The 18,944-nt window shown below is 36.0% G+C and overlaps 1 pseudogene; it reads left to right on the top strand.

The window, feature by feature from the left end:
- Positions 1-9,338: 9,338 nt before the first annotated feature.
- LOC140862879 (heat shock cognate 70 kDa protein-like) lies at positions 9,339-16,934 on the top strand (annotated as a pseudogene).
- Positions 16,935-18,944: the final 2,010 nt, after the last annotated feature.

Genomic DNA, 18,944 nt, shown 5'->3' with positions numbered 1-18,944 from the left:
ATTGCACCCAACAATATCCTTTCCAATAATTGGACTACTTGCAATCAATGAGAATCGAACTCATGACATTGGCTCTGATATCAATTGCAGGACAGAGTGCTTATCGGTTTACCAAAAGTTATAGCTAGTAGTAACGGTGTAACTCAATACTTTTAAACCGCACAACAGCTCAAGCACAATGTTTTGATTTCTCTACCCAACAAGAACAATTATTGTACTCAACAAAAACACCTACAACCAAAAACTTTGAAGTATGAAATCACTGGTTGTTTGTCATTCCAGATCTCATAGGATATTTTTTTATGATTTTTATTATCATCGATATGTTAAGAGTATAACATGCAGTGTTCACTTCTTCAGCTCAAAAGTTTTAAGAAATACCAAAATCAGCTAGCATTGTTCTTACAGCCTCTTTAAGGGTCCTATTACTTCTCCAGCAACACCATTTTGCTGTGGTGTTCTAGCCACAGAAAACTCGTTCTTGATGGATTTCTAAGTAAGAAGACAAAATTTGATTTACAAATTCAATACCTCTCTCACTCTTGATTTTGTCAATCTCTTTTGATTTTTCATTGAAAACATTAAAAATTTAATAAGTTGTGTAGTAGTCTGATCATTGTATTTTAGAAAGATCACCCAAATAAATCTTGAGAAATCGTCAACAAGAACCAAAGTATAGCTCATTCTTCCTAAGATCATTACTGTTAATCGACCAAACAGATCCATGTGTAACAGCTCTAAGTTTCAATTTGATGAGTTACACCATTTGTTTTTAAAAGTTGACCTGACTTTCTTCCCAAACTGAAAGTTAGTACAAACTTTGTCCTTAGAAAATTTAATTTTGGGCAGATCAGTAACCAAATCATATTTGAAAAAATTGACAATAGTCATAAAGTCAAGTGATTTAATCTTATGTGTCACAACCAATTCTTTTTCATGTTAGAGGCAAGAAATAAAACAGGATCACTTACTTGTTTGGACCAGCAAACTTTGCAAGTGTTTTCACTTCTTTCCCCTGTCATAATAATAGATCCAGATATGTTTTTGACAGTATATACATTCTTTTGAAATTATATCAAATAACCATGATCACATAACTGAATTATGCTAATGAGATTGTACTTTAGATTTTCAGCTAGCAGAACATCCTTAATAATAATGTTACCGTGGATAATCTTACCTTTTACCCATGGTTTTACCTTGAGAATCATGTTAAAATGTGATTTTTGATCCAGAACAGTGGGTAAGTTCAGAGAGCAGTTTGATTTCACCAGTCATGTATCTTGAACATCCACTGTACAAATACCAAACTGATTATTTAGTAGTTCGATTCATGTTACCTTCAATCACAAATTGGAAATAACTTTGGTACACATACCTATTTGGATCCAAGCTGGATTAATCCTTTAGGAACACAAACTTGGATAAGTCCAATTGATTGAACACTTTATTTATTATGAAGGAGTTGTACAGAGGCATGTGTTTGTGATACTCTGTGTGAATCAAACATGATATGTTGTTTGCCTTTCCTATTTTCATTGGTTTTCATGTATCTTTTTTGAACAGGCTTCCAGTTATAGTGTCGATAGGGCCTTTCCTATCTTCACTGGTCTGCATGTATCTTTTTTGAACAAACTTGCAGTTATAGTGTCGATAGGGCTTATCATTCATAGATTTATTCCTTGCTGAACTCTGTTTGTTATGACCTAAGTTATGCTTGACATTAGTACTCTTAGGTTTGTAACCAACACCATACTTTTTGCCTTTGTTCTCAACATGTTTCTCAACTTGATGGATATGTTCCTGGTGTTCACATATCATACTGGATTTAATAAATTGAATATATTTTTCTTTGCACATATGCAGTTTTGGTTGAGTACTTGATTTTTGAGTGCTTTCATTAGTACTCCCGCTAGTTTCTATAACTCTTGCATCTCTTCTAGAGTGACTGACGACTTGTTCCAGATTTTGATCACTTCATTTAACTTCTTATTCTCATAATTTAACTTCAGATACTCAACATACACTCGCTCATTCTTAGGCTTGAGCTTTGCAACTTCTTCTTTAAGACTCAACATTTCACCTAATTGTTCCCAGTTAGTTTCGGTATTTTTGTCTGGCAGAATTGATTGATTGGCCTCGACTTCCTCGAATGATAAGTCTTTTGTACTCATTTACCATGTCGTGCAGTGCTATGATTCGCTCCTTGGTTAAGTTATTCCACAACAATTCGAATTCATCCAAACTGAGTTTTTTGTACTCATGAGTGACGTAATCAAGATAGTCCCCGGTTTGAAATATGCGACGGCAGAAGACACCGTTGACAGATTAATTGTCCAAGAAAAGGATATTTCTAAAGGAAAATTCAGAATTCCTGTTGTTTCAGCCATCCACACAACTGGAAGTAATTGATCATTTAAAACATGTTAAGGAGCACTTCCATAAATAGGCCAAACAAAATAAAAAATTTAAAATGGAACAGCAAGAAGACTCGAGATATAATAATCTGTTTATAAGATTTTAAATGTTTGCACAAGTTGGTAACCTCATGGAAACCAAGTTCTTCGGCTCGACACCAAATTTCGTTGAAATTAGATTTGAAGCAAGGCATCAACGTTTAGTTTACAGCATCTCTTGTGATCGTCTCACGCAACGACTAACTTTATTCTTGAAGTCGTCCCTATGATCTCTCCATTCCTTCTGCAGCAATTAAATACGAAAAACACTGATGAAATGGATTCATTGATCGATCAACCAAAATAATGTATTGAACCGAAATGAAGTGGATTTATCAGCAAAAAATAGGTTTCATAACAGCTTCGTTTGACAGCTTACAAATCAAGTCAAACATCAAACTTCCATCACATTCCCAGGACATTTCATATATTTACAACTTATGGTTCCTTTACATCAAACCACCCACCAAAAACTCGTTCAGAAAATAATAAACATAAAGGAAACAGAAAAAGGGTCACAAAAATTAGATTGACTTTTTTCCAAGGATTCTTCCATGCGTCTTTTAGGTTGGTTTAGAGGTTATAAAGCTTTATTAGAGACGTTAAGACGGTATAAATTTTTTAACATGAGCATTTGTTCACTAATATCGACCCCCCTTTGCTTATACTAGGGCTTTAAGGAAAATCTCATAATCTCATCCTGACAAATTCAAACTTAATATTTATTATAAAAACAAAACAAAACAAAACAAAAAACAAGGTGTGATCTCTTTGCTTTTCCAAAACGGTTTATTATTACCTAACATTTATTATAAAATTTGTTTCAAGTAGTTCACTGAAGACAACAAAATACATCCTGATAAGCTCCCTAAGAACTTCTGATGTTTCAAGGAGGTTAGAAAAATAGTCAAAGACCATCAACATTTAGCTTTCAATCATGTAATGTAACAAAAATGAAGAAAACAATAGCATTTTTGGAAGAGCTTTCAGCAAGCTATAGGGAGTAAAGTTACACTCAGTACGGCTTATCATCCTCAAACTGATGGCCAAACTGAGAGGACAATCCAAACTCTTGAAGATATGCTGCGGGCATGTGCCCTGGATTTCAGCAGCAATTGGAGCGAACATTTACTTTTAATTGAGTTTGCTTACAACAACAGCTATCATAGCAGCATTGGAATGACTCCGTATGAAGCGCTGTATGGGAGAAAATGTCGTTCTCCTCTTTATTGGGATGAATTCGGAGAGAAGGCTATTATCGGACCCGAAATTATTCATGAGACAGTGTGAAAGGTTGCAATAATCAAGGAGAAACTTAAAGCTGCACAAGATCACCAGAAAAGTTGGGCGGACCTGAAAAGGAGACCTTTGGAATTTGAAGTTGGCGAAAAAGCTTACGCCAAACTTTCACCTATGAAAGGAGTCGTGAGATTTTGTAGAGCTGGAAAATTGAACCCGAGATATGTGGGACCATTTGAGATTCTCGACAAAGTGGGAACATTGGCTTATCGACTAGCTTTACCACCTGCTATGTCAAGAGTTCACAATGTGTTCCATGTGTCGCAGCTAAGGAAATTTGTTCCCAACTCAAATCATATTTTAGAAGTTGAGCCACTAGTGACTGATGGTAATCTAAATGAAGAGCTGAAATATGAAGAAGTTCCCATTCGAATAGTGGATACCATGGACCAAGTCCTTAGGCGAAGGACTATTCCTTATGTCAAAGTGCAATGGTCAAATCACACTGAAAGAGAAGCTACTTGGAAGTTGAAAGAAAAGATGCAGGAGAAGTATCCCTATTTATTCGAAGAACAAGTTAACTCAAGTTTCGAGGACGAAACTTTTCATAAGGAGGGAGGAATGTGAAAGCCGAGACTTTGGCCCCAAGTTTTACTCGTTAAGGAATAAATCATTTTGCGTGGAAACCACAATCCTTCCTTCCCGGGGTGCGAGTTATTGGCCGAGACAGTAGCACGCAATCAGTTTTTACTTGGCCCTTAAGTATCTTTAAGTAAAGAATAACTCTGCACATGGAAACAAATATTTTACCTTCTCGTGAATACTCGGTAATAGCGGAAACCTTGGACCCGAATCCTTTGATTGGCAGCATCTAAATCGAGATTTATGGGAGCAGATTTTCTTTCCTTAAACCTCAAGATTGAAGGCTGATATTTTGCCCATTTTAAGAGCAAGCAACCGCCTCCCTTCAGCTCCATTCTATCGACAATACGCCTCCCGAAACCTCTCACAATCTCTCAAAAGTTTTAACCGCGTTTGAAAGTTCTCGAGCCATAGTGTCTGAACAAGTTCGCATCGAGACTGCTCGAAGTCGAACGTCGTAGTCGCTGGAAATTTCGAACTTCATAGCTGCTGAGTTTTCAAGATTCTACAGCTGCCGAAGTCGATACGCATCGGGAACAATTCGAGTCGGTAAGATGATTCTCTTCTCTGCCTAGTTTCGAAAATGGTGGCTCAATATTTCTACTGATTCTCTCCTTGATTTCGATGGTTAAGGCTAAAGTTATACTAGAAGGGAACGGCTCCAGTTTTGTCAGATCAAAGAAGGCCAATCTCGATTCTGAGTCAATCTTTTTCTCAAAAGCTTCGAGAAACTAATGGAATTTTGGGTGCAAAGTTTTGGGCCAATTATCTTACTCCACTCACGTGGGTTTTATTCTAGTAATTAATAAGATTTTGGCTCAAAAGAAATTGGTCCAATAGTCTGCTTCAATTCCGTGGAAGAAAAGTCCAAGAATTCGGCCAAGTTTTTAAAGGAGCAGATTGAAGTTTCGAAAATTCAATTTGTTGAATTTTCGGGACTTTCTTTTAAAAAGTTTTCGGTCAAGCTTCGTCGGTTGCAGTAGTTAATCTCGCACGCATTTGGTAAGTGGGCTTATGTTTTAAAATTATATGTATGTTTTAAAAATTCGATCGCTCATGTTAATCGTTGGAATTTTGTTATTTAATATTGTTCATGATTATGATTTGTTAAAAATATGTTTTGACACTGTTATGACTCGAGTTAGGAGTGGAAAGGGAATTTCCAAACCATGTTATGTTATGGCCCTGATACGGTAGGTATAATAACCGTTCTATGACCTCACCCCTTAGAGGGATTACATATAGGGGACTGATCAGTTAGCCACGAATAATGAGGGGAATTTCAGTGTCTTGTCAAAAATTATGTTATGTCATGTCAAATATGCTATGATATTGTTTATGCTATGCTATGATGAGACATGATATAAATTGTTTATGATTTGAATTAATTCACGAGTTAATGGAATAAATATATATATGTATATATTTTGGTATGATCGATCGACCTCCACTTGCTAAGTGTTTCCCAAAACACTCACCCCTTACTTTTCCCTCCCAGATTATGAAGATGATGATGTAGAAGTTCGTGAGCAAGATATGTTTTGGGGATGGTGATAGATGACCAATAAGACTAAATTTCGTTATGTTTATTTTTGGGATTTTTTTAGCATTAATGTTTTATTATTAAGTTTTTAGACGCTTCCGCATTTGTTTTGTTATTTTGGATTTATCGAGTTGTAAAGACAATGATTTGGAGTTTATTTATGATAATAGACTGGTTTGGTTTATACTGTACTACGAGGCTGGTTGTTTAATAATTTTTGTGAATTTGAAACAACGCCGGTGGCACGTCTCGGTCTCGGGGCGTAACACAGGATATCTGCCAGATCGAGTTACTTTTCAACATTACCAGGTATTCATCTAAATTTCGTACTTCCTTTATTGAATTTTGAGATTGAATAATTCGTACTGTAATTTATTTGCAAATTTGTTGTCCATTGTGTATCAAGTCAGATAAGCGTGCCTCTGGAATTCTTATCGAGGAATCTTGTGAAGATATTGGAATTCTTATTAGTCAACTTTTCCTGACCTCAATTCCGTCTTGTATGTTTTATGGCTTTTAATTGCTTGTCAACAATTGTTTTGTCTCCTTAACAGTATTTTTATTGTTTGAAATTGGAATTACTCCATTAAATATGGTTGTTGTTTTGATTATTGTTTAGTGTTTGTTTTTTTCGTTTTTTTTTTGTTTACTAGCTGTGATTTTTTTTCCATGTGGAATTATATCTTCTGAACAAGAATTACTTGAGCAGCGACAACAAGTTTACGATTTTCTCCTACTCGAGTTGTAAGTGTTTTCTGAGCATTTGTGGTGTTATTTCACGGATCTAGCTTCAGATTCTTTTTACGGGTTTCTTTATTTTATTTTGGAAAGAGTTATTACATTAATATGTTCATGTTGTTTTAGCTAGTATTTGGATTTTATATTTGTTATATGATATAATTTATATAAATTTTAGTATTGTTGTGATATTAGTTTTATTGATTTTTTTTTTTTATCTTCTGTGGCTAATGGCTAATTTAGCCACATTTTTTTAAATTCTGTGTCTAATTTAGCCACGAAATTTTATAAACCGTGGATAAATTAGCCACGATTTTTTTTTACTCCGTGGCTAGTTTAGCCACGGTTTTTCAAAACACCGTGGCTAAAGTAACCACGGTTTTGCATAAAACCGTGGCTAAACTAGCCATGGTTTTTTTTAATCCATGGCTAGTTTAGCCACGATTTTTTAAAAACCGTGGCTAAATTAGCCACGATTTTTTCTTAAAACCGTGGCTAGTTTACCCACGGTTTAAAAAAAAACCGTGGCTATATTAACCACAGTTTTGCATAAAACCGTGGCTACATTAGCCACGATTTTGCATAAAACCATGGTTAAATTTAGCCACGGTTTTAAACCGTTGCTAAATTTAACCACGGTGGATTTAACCATAGTTTCAAAAACCGTGGCTAAATAGCAAATTTTTTTGTAGTGATCGAAGATTAAATATTCGTCACTTTAGGGACATCATTATAAAATTGGAGTAATGCTACTTCAGGAGCATTAATAAAATTTATGAATGCGTTCTTCAAGAACATCCACATAACCTATAACTTGTACAACTTCGAGAGTATCAATATCAAATCTGAATATTGTGCTACTTCAGGAGCATTAACATAGAAACAAAAATTTCTGCGATTTCAAGAGCATCAATATCATTTTAAATATTGTGCTTCATCGATAGCATTCATACAAAATAAAATGAAAAATATTTGTTAGTTTTACCTCAAAGAGCACTCGTGCTGATAACGTGTTAAAATTATAAATAATATGGAGATGAGAGAATGAATAGGAATACTTTATTCACCATTGGAGGTCTCTATTTATATAGTGCATTTACATATTTGAATAGTAGAGATAACATGATAATATATAATCTCAATGATCATCTACAACAAATTATCTAGAACAAGATGACTATTTTTGGTGCCATAAAAGATTAATTTGGATGAACTTCTGATAATTGATATCAAAGTTTCTTAATCTAAACCCGTCGATCTTAGCATTTGGTAGATATTCTGTGATAAGGTTTAGTTTACCGGAATTTTAAGTGTCAAAAATCACTCAATTTGTAACTCGACACGAGTCGACCCGAAAAATATCAGATTATAGTTGGGGACTTTTGGGTTCGGGTCGAATCGAGTTGACTGAAAGCTAACCCGAAAATATTAATCACGTTAGGCCTAGGTTGGGGTCAATCCGAGATGACTCGAATTTTTTTATTAATATTATTTTTATACAAAATTAAGAAAGATTTTCTACATTTTTTATGTTTTATGTTTGAATTTTTTTTATTGTATATTGATATAATAGATTTTCGACATTTAATGTTTATTTTGTACAATTTTTATTTTTAAAAATAAATTTTTATTTTTTGTAGTAAATATACATTAAATTTTTTACAACTAGAATTTCAAATTTAAATTATATATGAGCTTAGATTTTGTTATTATGTGATTAAATTAAATATTACTATTATTATTTTGTGTTTGGCATTTTTATTTAATTATTTTGTTAAAAAATAAAAAAATAAAATCGGGTTGGTTCGGACTGATCGGGTTAGCCGTGTTCGGGTTGGGGTTGAGAGATTTTTAAAAAATATTTTCGTCAGCCCCAACCCGGCCCATCCGAATTTACATCTCTAACCCGATTCATATATAAAATAAAAAATAATATTTTTTATATTAAGAGTAATATTTTTTAATGAAAAACATTCAGTAAGAGATTTATCTCACAAAATAAATCCGTCAGATAATCTTATAAGAATTTTTATGATCTCTGTAATATACTAGGTGCCTATTTGCAAGTGATGTGTGTTTACATATTAAATTTTTTTATTTCAGATAATTTTTGTGTAATAAATTTATAGATTATATTAAAATTAAAAACTTTAAAATTATTTTTAACAATAAATTTTTATGTTACGGTGATATAATATTTTAAAATTCAAAATATATATAAAGATAAAATTATATGTGATATTTATGACAATTTTAGATAAGATATATATTTAATAAAAAAATTATGAATTTTTTATTAATTGAAAATAAAATGTTTTTTAGAGTTGAGAAGATGATATTTTTTATTATGATACTCTAGACTAGGGATGCAAATGAATCGAATCGAGTCGAATAATGGTAAAAATTTAAGGCTCGAATTCGGCTCGAATTAAGTATATTCGAGTTCGAATTAAATATATCCGAATTCGGCTTCAATACCCTTAAAGAGTTACCATGGCTTTTGAGGTGTATTGGGCTCCGTCCGTGTGCATTGTGTGTGTGTGTTTTTAATCAAAAAATAAAAATAAAAATTTGCCACTCATATTTCAAGACAGCTCTTCGATCCCATCCTTTGACGACTATTCCTTTGCCCAACTCTTCTTATCTCTTTTGCACTTTCGGTTTCCCCACCATTAATATTTATGTTGTGATTATTCACAGCATTGCAATAGATTACTTCCATGTCTGGAGAAAGCCAAGCAACGGCCATTGGAATCGATTTGGGCACCACTTATTCGTGCGTAGCCGTGTGGCGCCATGATCGTGTTGAGATCATACCCAATGAAGAAGGTAACCGCATCACACCTTATTTTGTAGCTTTCAATGAAACCGAACGTCTCATCGGCGATGCTGCCAAGGATCTAGCCGCCGTGAATCCCACCAACACTGTCTTTGGTAAGCTACTCATGCATGTGTTTATTTCCAGTTTTATTATTTCTGGATATGGATATTCTTGCGCTTCATTATATATATAATTTACTTCGCAGATGCTAAAATATTGATCGGTAGGAGATTCAGCGACCCGTTGGTCCAAAAAGATGTGAAGCTTTGGCCATTCAAGGTCATTTCTGATGATGATGATAAACCCCTGATTGTGGTTTCCTACGGAGGTCAACAGAAACAATTTGTTGCTGAACAAATTTCTTCAATGGTACTCACTAAGATGAAGGAGATAGCAGAAGCTTTTCTCGGTTTCCAAGTGAAAAACGCAGTTATTACCGTGCCAGCCTATTTCAATGATTCACAAAGACAGTCAACCAAGGATGCTGGAACCATCTCTGGGCTCGATGTGTTGCGTATCATCGTTGAACCAACAGCTGCAGCAATTGCTTATGGTCTCGACAGAAAATATTATAGCAACATCGGCAAAAGGAATGTACTTGTTTTCGACCTTGGTGGTGGTACCTTCGATGTGTCTCTTCTCACAATGGAGAAAAGTATCTTCCAAGTTAAGGCAGTCGCAGGAGACACTCATCTTGGAGGAGAGGACTTCGACAATCGAGTCGTTAAGTTTTGTGTCATGGAGTTCAAGAGGAGGCACAAGGACATAAGAGGCAACCCCCGAGCATTGAGAAGATTAAGGACAGCTTGTGAGAGGGCAAAGCGGAATCTATCTTCCACAATGCATACAAATATTGCAATCGATTGTTTGCACGATGAACTTGATTTCGAGTATAAACTGACCCGCGCAAATTTTGAGGAGCTCAACATGGATTTATTCGACAAGTGTATCAGCCATGTCAAAATGTGTTTAGAGGATGCCGAGATGGACAAGAAAAGCATCTGTTGAAATATGCTTCTATCAGATTGAATGGATATAGAGAAGAGATCGGATCGAATAGTACAAATCAGATGAGCTCGGTGATTAGATGAGTTCATGGTGCAGATCGAATACTGGGATCAGATCGATGTAATGGTCAGACGAGTCTTCGGATGAGTTCATGCAGATAGATTGCTCGAGTATTGTGACTTGGTCAGAAGTCAGATGAATTGTTCGTGAAGCTATACGCTTGCAGGCAGATCGAAGCAGATCAAAATACGAGGGCAGATCAGACTGATGAATGAAGGCTTATCGGGCTGGACCATGTTGAGTTTATAATTGGGCTGTAAGTTACTGTTGACCTAAAGCCCAAGATAAAAAGTCGGTTTAATTCTCTATATAAGCAGATGAAAGCTGGCCGCAACGAAAAGAGAACAGAAAAATCAAAAAATTCTTCAGAATATATTGAGAGAGAAGAAGGAGAGATTTCGGAGGAGAAAAACTAAGCGTAGATTGTGACGGGAAGATTCAAGTATCAATATCTTGAATCGTGTCTGTATCTAGCTTGATAAGTTTTGTCTGAGTCCATCTCTGTAACAAGCTCTGTTCTTGAGTTTGGTTGTTTATGTTGGTGATAAATAAAAGTGTGTGTTTCTCTTCCATGGACGTAGGCAAATCTTTGCCGAACCATGTAAATACTTGCGTTGTTTATTGCCTTTGCGTAAGTTGGGTTGATTGATCTGTGTGTGCGTTGTTTCATCTGTTCTGGGATTGTGTTATTGTTCTTGTGTGTTCGTATGCGTGGTGAATTCTTGATCATTAAATTTCGGATTGATTCCTAACAAGTGGCGCCGTCCGTGGGATCAATGAAGTTTGATATTGAGAAGTTCACGGGCAAGAACGATTTCTCACTTTGGAGGATTAAGATGCGTGCAATCCTGATACAACAAGGATTGGTGGAAGCTCTTAAGAAGAAGGAGAAGATGTCCGATGAGATAAATAACAAGGATGAATTGCTCGAGAAAGCACACAGTGCAATTATTCTTTGTCTTGGAGATAGACCTCTTCGGGAGGTGGCCAGAGAAGAATCTGCAGTGGCTGTGTGGCTTAAACTTGAGAATCTCTACATGACGAAATCCCTGGCTAACCGTCTGTACATGAAACAAAGGTTGTACTCCTTTGTGATTAAGGATGAGAAGCAACTTGAAGACCAGATCGAAGAATTCACCAAGATATTGGATGACTTGGAAAATATTGAAGTAAAGCTTGAGGATGAAGATCGGGCTTTGATACTTCTTAATGCTCTTCCAAAAGCATAAGAAAATTTTAGAGATGCTTTGCTTTATGGAAGAGAACAGACAATAATCTTGGAAGAAGTTATGTCTGCTATTCAATCCAAGGAACTTCAGAGAAAGTCAAACACTAACACTGAATCACATGGAGAAGGTCTTACGGCGAGAGGCAGAAGTGATAAGAGGACATCCAGTGGGAAATACAGGCCAAAATCCAGATCGAAGAGTCAAGGAAGATACCTATTCAGAAATTTGGGTAATATGAAATGCTATGCTTGTCAGAAGGTTGGACATCTGCAAAGAGATTGTCCGGAAAGGAAAGGGAAGCAGCAGGAAAAACCCAAGGAAGATGGTACTCTGGCCATAGCTTCAGATGGATATGACTCGGCAGAAGTATTGGTGGTTTCTAAAGGTGATCAGAACCACGAATGTATATTGGATTCAGGATGCTCCCTTAACATGTGTCCTATAAGATCTTGGTTTGAAAAATTAGAGGAAGCAGATCAGGGCATGGTACTGTTGGGGAATAATCAATCATGTAGAATAAAGGGCTCTGGAAATATCAGAATAAGGATGCATGATGGGATCGACAGAGTACTCACAAAGGTGAGATATGTGCCCGAGTTGAAGAGAAACTTGATATCACTGGGAACGCTTGATGCTCAGGGATATTCATTCAAATCAGGAGCAGGAAGTATCTCAGTGTCAAAAGGATCTCTGGTTGTTATGAAGGCTGTCAAGAGGAACCTCCTGTATGTACTACAAGGTGACACGATTATTGGAAGTACAATAAGTATTCAGGAACAGCAGGACAGAACCAAGCTATGGCATCTGAGGCTTGGACATGTAAGTGAGAAGGGATTACATGAGCTGTCTAAACAGGGTCTGTTAGGTAGAGATAAGATCGAATCACTGGAGTTATGTGACAGTTGTGCTCTTGGGAAATCAAAAAGATTATCGTTTGGTCAAGGAAGTCACACAATTGAGCAACCATTGGCCTACATTCATTCAGATCTATGGGGTCTTTCTCGGACAGAAACTCATGGAGGAGGCAGATACTTCATGTCTTTGATAGATGATTACTCAAGGAGAGTATGGATATTCATCTTAAAGACTAAGGATGAAGCATATGACAAGTTCAGAGAATGGCTGCTGGCAGTTGAGAATAAGAGTGATCGAAGAGTTAAACACCTGAGAACAGATAATGGGCTGGAATACTTATCAGATAAGTTTGTCAAGCTATGTAAAAAGAAAGGCATTACCAGACACAGAACAGTGGCAGGAACGCCACAACAAAATGGCCTGGCAGAGAGAATGAAGAGAACTCTTCTGGAAAGGGTCAGATGTATGTTGATCAATGCTTCTCTACCTAAGTCCTTCTAGGGAGAAGCATTATCTACTGCGTGTTATTTGGTCAATAGGTGTCCATCTAGTGCGATTGGTTTCAAGACACCAATGGAGAAGTGGAGTGGAACACCTGCAGACTACTCAAACTTGAGGATATTCGGATGTCTTGCATATGCTCATCTGAAACAAGACAAGTTGGAAGCAAGGGCAGTCAGATGTATATTCATTGGGTATCCGGATGGTGTGAAGGGTTATAAAGTTTGGAACTTGGAATCAAGAGGTCCAAAGTGCTTCAACACCAGGGATGTGAAGTTTGATGAATCCAAACTTGGGTATAAAATGAATACAGATGGAAAGGACAGTCAGATCAGTGTCAGTGATAAACTACCGATTGAGGTGGAGTCTTCTATGCCTGATGAAGGGCCAGATGAGATGCAAGATGATGATATGACAGCGAGTGATCCGACAGAGGACTTAAGTACTTATAACCTTGCAAGGGACAGAACCAGAAGGGAGATTCGAGCTCCTAAGAGGTTTGGTGAAGTTGATCTGGCTTGGTATGCACTTACAGTAGCTGAGGAGGTGGAGTATTCGGAGCCGAATACATATGATGAAGCTATGGCGAGTAAACATAAAAACAAGTGGATTGAAGCTATGAATGAAGAGATTAACTCTCTTGAGAAGAATCAAACCTGGAAGCTAGTAGACAGACCGAAGCATCAGAAGACTTTGGGATGCAAGTGGATCTATAAACAGAAGGAAGGAAATCCTGGTACAGATCAGATCAAGTATAAAGAGAGATTGGTTGCAAAGGGTTTTGGTCAAGTAGAAGGGATAGATTTTAATGAGGTCTATTCTTCAGTGGTCAAACATTGTTCCATCCGGATTATGTTAGCACTTGTGAGCCAGCTCAACTTGGAGCTTGAGCAGATGGATGTGAAAACTGCGTTTCTACACGGTGACCTGGAAGAAACCATTTACATGAAACAACCAAAGGGCTTCATACATCAGAAAACCCAGAACAAAGTCTGCTTACTGAGAAAATCATTGTATGGGCTGAAGCAGAGTCCGAGGCAGTGGAATAGGAGGTTTGATGAGTTCATGATTGGTATTGGTTTTGTGATAAGCCAATATGACAGATGTGTGTACATGAAGAAGAATGAAGAGCAGGTTATCTTGTACCTACTGATTTACGTTGATGATATTTTGATTGCAAGTAAAAGTAGGACAGAGATATCATTCTTGAAACAACAGCTCAACACAGAGTTTGAGATGAAAGATCTGGGTGAAGCGAAGAGAATTCTGGGCATGGACATAGTGAGAAACAGGAGAAGACAGGAGATTCATCTGAGTCAGAAGAACTACTTGAAGAAGTTTGTTCTGCGGTACAACATGAATCATGCAAAATCTGTCTTGACCCCTCTGGGACAGCATTTGAAGCTATTTGCGAGTCAATCACCTGAAAGTGAGGAAGACAAGATGAAGATGGCTGGTATTCCATATGCTAGTGGAGTGGGGAGTCTCATCTATGGAATGGTGTGTAGTAGGCCTGATCTGGCATATGCAATCAGTGTTGTGTCGAGATTTATGGCTAATCCTGGAACATATCATTGGGAAGCTCTGAAGTGGATTCTCCAATATCTCATAAACACAACTGAGCTGGGATTGAAGTTCGAAAAACAGCAACATGGGATTGATCCGGTAGTTGGATATGTGGATTCAGATTTTGCTGGGAACTTAGACACGAGAAAGTCATTGACTGGATATGTGTTCACCTTATATGGCACATCGATGACCTGGAAGTCAAATCTACAGTCAGTGGTTGCCCTTTCTACCACTGAGGCGGAATTCATAGCTGTGACTGAGGCCATAAAAGAAGGATTGTGGTTAAAAAGAATGATAGCGGAGTTGGGTGTAAAACAAGGTCAAGTTATGGTGCACTGTGATAACCAAAGTGCAATACACTTGACGAAACACCAAGTCTATCATGAACGATCGAAACACATAGATGTGAAGATGCATTTCGTCAAAGATGTTATTGAAAAAAGAGATGTGATCCTTGTGAAGATAGCATCAAAAGAAAACCCTGCAGATGCTATGACGAAATCACTGCCGTATGCTAAGTTCAAGAAATGTTTGGAGTTAGTTAATGCGGTGATTGGAAATTAGCCAAGGAGGCTAGGATGGAGAGCAGCATTCCTTTTGAAAGAATCAAGGTGGAGTTTGTTGAAATATGCTTCTATCAGATTGAATGGATATAGAAAAGAGATCGGATCGAATAGTACAAATAAGATGAGCTCGGTGATCAGATGAGTTCATGGTGCAGATCGAATACTGGGATCAGATCGATGTAATGGTCAGTCGAGTCTTCGGATGAGTTCATGCAGATAGATTGCTCGAGTATTGTGACTTGGTCAGAAGTCAGATGAAGTGTCCGTGAAGCTATACGCTTGCAGGCAGATCGAAGCAGATCAAAATACGAGGGCAGATCAGACTGATGAATGAAGGCTTATCGGGCTGGACCATGTTGACTTTATAATTGGGCTGTAAGTTACTGTTGACCTAAAGCCCAAAATGAAAAGTCGGTTTAATTCTCTATATAAGCAGATGGAAGCTGGCCGCAACGAAAAGATAACAGAAAAATCAAAAAATTCTTCAGAATATATTGAGAGAGAAGAAGGAGAGATTTTGGAGGAGAAAAACTAAGCGTAGATTGTGACGGGAAGATTCAAGTATCAATAGCTTGAATCGTGTCTGTATCTAGCTTGATAAGTTTTGTCTGAGTCCATCTCTGTAACAAGCTCTGTTCTTGAGTTTGGTTGTTTCTGTTGGTGATAAATAAAAGTGTGTGTTGCTCTCTCGTGGACGTAGACAAATCTTTACCGAACCACGTAAATACTTGCGTTGTTTATTGCCTTTGCGTAAGTTGGGTTGATTGATCTGTGTGTGCGTTGGTTCATCTGTTCTGGGATTGTGTTATTGTTCTTGTGTGTTCGTATGCGTGGTGAATTCTTGATCATTAAATTTCGGATTGATTCCTAACAGCATCGACGATGTGGTGCTTGTTGGCGGATCCACTAGGATCCCAAAGGTGCAACAAATGCTTCGAGATTTCTTTAATGGCAAGGAGTTGTGCAAGAGCATTCACCCCGAGGAGGCCGTCGCCTGTGGCGCAGCAATTCAAGGGGCGATTCTAACCGGCCAAGGTAATCAAGAGATTCAAGAATTGGTGTTGTGGGATGTCACACCTCTCTCTTGGTGTTTGCGTTAGAGACGACGAAATGAGCGTAGTGGTCCCTAGAAACACGACGATTCCAACTAAGAAAGAAGACGGATTCACCACTTGCGACGACGACCAAACAAGGTTGGCGATCAAAGTGTACGAGGGTGAAAGGCCTAGAGCAAGCGACAACATGCTTTTGGGTAAATTTGTTTTGTGTGGCATTCCTCTTGCTCCGAGAGGCATCCTGAAAATAAACGTGTCCTTTGATGTCGATCCTAATGGTATCTTAACCGTATCTGCTGAAGATAAAACCACAGGTAACAAAAACAGCATCACAATCAGCAATGTCAAGGGAAACTTGTCAAAGGATGAGATCAAGAGAATGCTGGAGGAAGCTCGGAGACATAAGTTGGAGGACTAGGCGAAGAATTCTCTTGAAAACTTTGTATACCACACCAGAACTACTGTCAAGAAAAAGAAACTTTCTTCCCAAATTCACTGCTGACAGTGAAAAAATAGAGAAGGAAATCAAATCAGCAATCCGATGATTGGATGAACACAAAGTTGAAAAAGTGTACGTGTTTGAGAACAAAGGAAGGAGTTGGAGAGCATATGGGGTCATGTTATTACAAAGTTCTCTGCTTTCACAATCTAGCCACAGATTGATTGTTTCCTGATTGATTTTGAGAATGAAAAATGCTATATGTACCTTGAGAGAATTATAAAATTTGTAACAAATATTGCATTTGAAGTTATAAAAATTTTCTTGTGCTTTTATTTAGGAAAAAATATTTTAAATGTGTATTTATGATAATTTTGTAATTCCAAATTCACTTTATAATTAACACAATGCATGTGTAACTATAATTAATGTACATAAAGCATAATTCTTTGATATTTATGCATATTGTCTCACCATATGATCAACATCGTATTAATCATTGAATCTAGCTAGAAACAAATTTTGTTAAAAGATTTTAAACATTGCATGCAAAATAGACATTGATACTTTGATGAGTTATTTACTAGCTTGTAAGCATTTAAAAATGCAGTATGGACCAAATTTACATTTGTTTTCCCTAATGGCCAATGAATATGTAGTTAAGAAAAATATCACAAAATCACATTCTCAGCTAGTGATGATTTGTTTAATTTTTTTGCAAACATATCATATTTTATAATTAAATAAACACAAGTGATAGAATGTATGTTCAAATATTTTATTTAATTCATTTATAACGACTAGCGCACTAATTTACCTTTTAATTTTCTATAAATAGTGCTTAACCTTCAAAATATTTTAAAAATGTTAAATGGTAACCTAAGCCACCTTTACATACGCATGCATGCCAAATGTCTCTCCCTACAAAGCCATGCCACTTGATGGGAATTAATATACTGGTATTTTCATGCATGTGTTGTGTGGCCGTACGATTCGGGTTTTTTTTTTCATGAAAAAAAATATATATTGTAAATTTTTAAAAACACAAAAAAAAATATTATAATGTTTTCTTAAACAACTAATCACAAAAAACACAATAGATATATTAATTTTACAAAATTAGTAATATTTTTATAAATAAATAAAAAATCAAATGACATAAAGTGAATATGATCATTTTGATAAATATTAAAACATCTAATGGCTAAAAAAGAGAAAGTTATATAAAATGACTAATTCTCTTAATAATTTTGATTTTATTGAAATTTAAGTTGGAATATAATGATAATTTTAAATCATGTTTCACTAATTAATTGAAAATTAGTCAACTAGTAATAGAATCCCGCTAGCGGTCGTGACACATGTATTGCATGTTGATGGTGAAATTTTAATTCATGAGAATGATTTATATATACATAATATTTTTAAAAATTAATATTCAATTAGAGTAATATTTATAAACACATACAGTAAATTATGTATCTTTGTCATGCTGAATAAAGTATTTGGCATTGAAAGTATTAGTCTAATCGAGCCGCGAGTTTTTCGAGTCGAGTCGATTCGATAAATATTGATTCGTATTTGATTTTATCGAACTCAAGTCGAATCCGAACATGTTCGAACTTTTTTCGAAAAACGTTTCTATCGTAGTAACCTACGAACAGGCTATGCATATACAAATCCATAAAATAAGTATAATATTACATCATGTTAATTAAAAAGAAAAAATAATAACAAATGTTCGGTACGTATTATGTGGGCAACAATTCCCAAACACACATGAACTCATTTCGTAATTGTTGAATCCTAACTTTTGGTAATAACAAAACAACACTTCATTGTCATGGGCGGACCCATATAGCTCAATTTTTCATAAATTTTTTTATTATATATTTATATTATTTATTTAATAAAATAAAATATAATACATATCAATTTTAATTCATTTTGTGTTATATATTGAAAAATGAAATTATTTAGGGACTTATCAAATAATATAATAAATTATTGGGAAAATTGCTTTTTTGGTCCTGTATGTTTGTTACTTTGCGATTTCAGTTCTTTATATTTTCAGATTTCAGTTTTAGTCCGCTATCTTTATTTTTTTTGGCAATTTTAGTCCTTTTTCCGACGTGGCGCTGACATGACACCAATTCAGTGCTGATATGGAGCTGACGTGTACAATGCCACGTAAGCATTTTTTAATAAAAAAGACCAAAATTG

This window comes from Henckelia pumila, chromosome 4, assembly GCF_033568475.1.
Source record: "Henckelia pumila isolate YLH828 chromosome 4, ASM3356847v2, whole genome shotgun sequence".
NCBI lineage: Eukaryota > Viridiplantae > Streptophyta > Magnoliopsida > Lamiales > Gesneriaceae > Henckelia > Henckelia pumila.
Note: the sequence above shows the minus strand (reverse complement) of the source record. Positions and strands in the feature narration are given on the sequence as shown.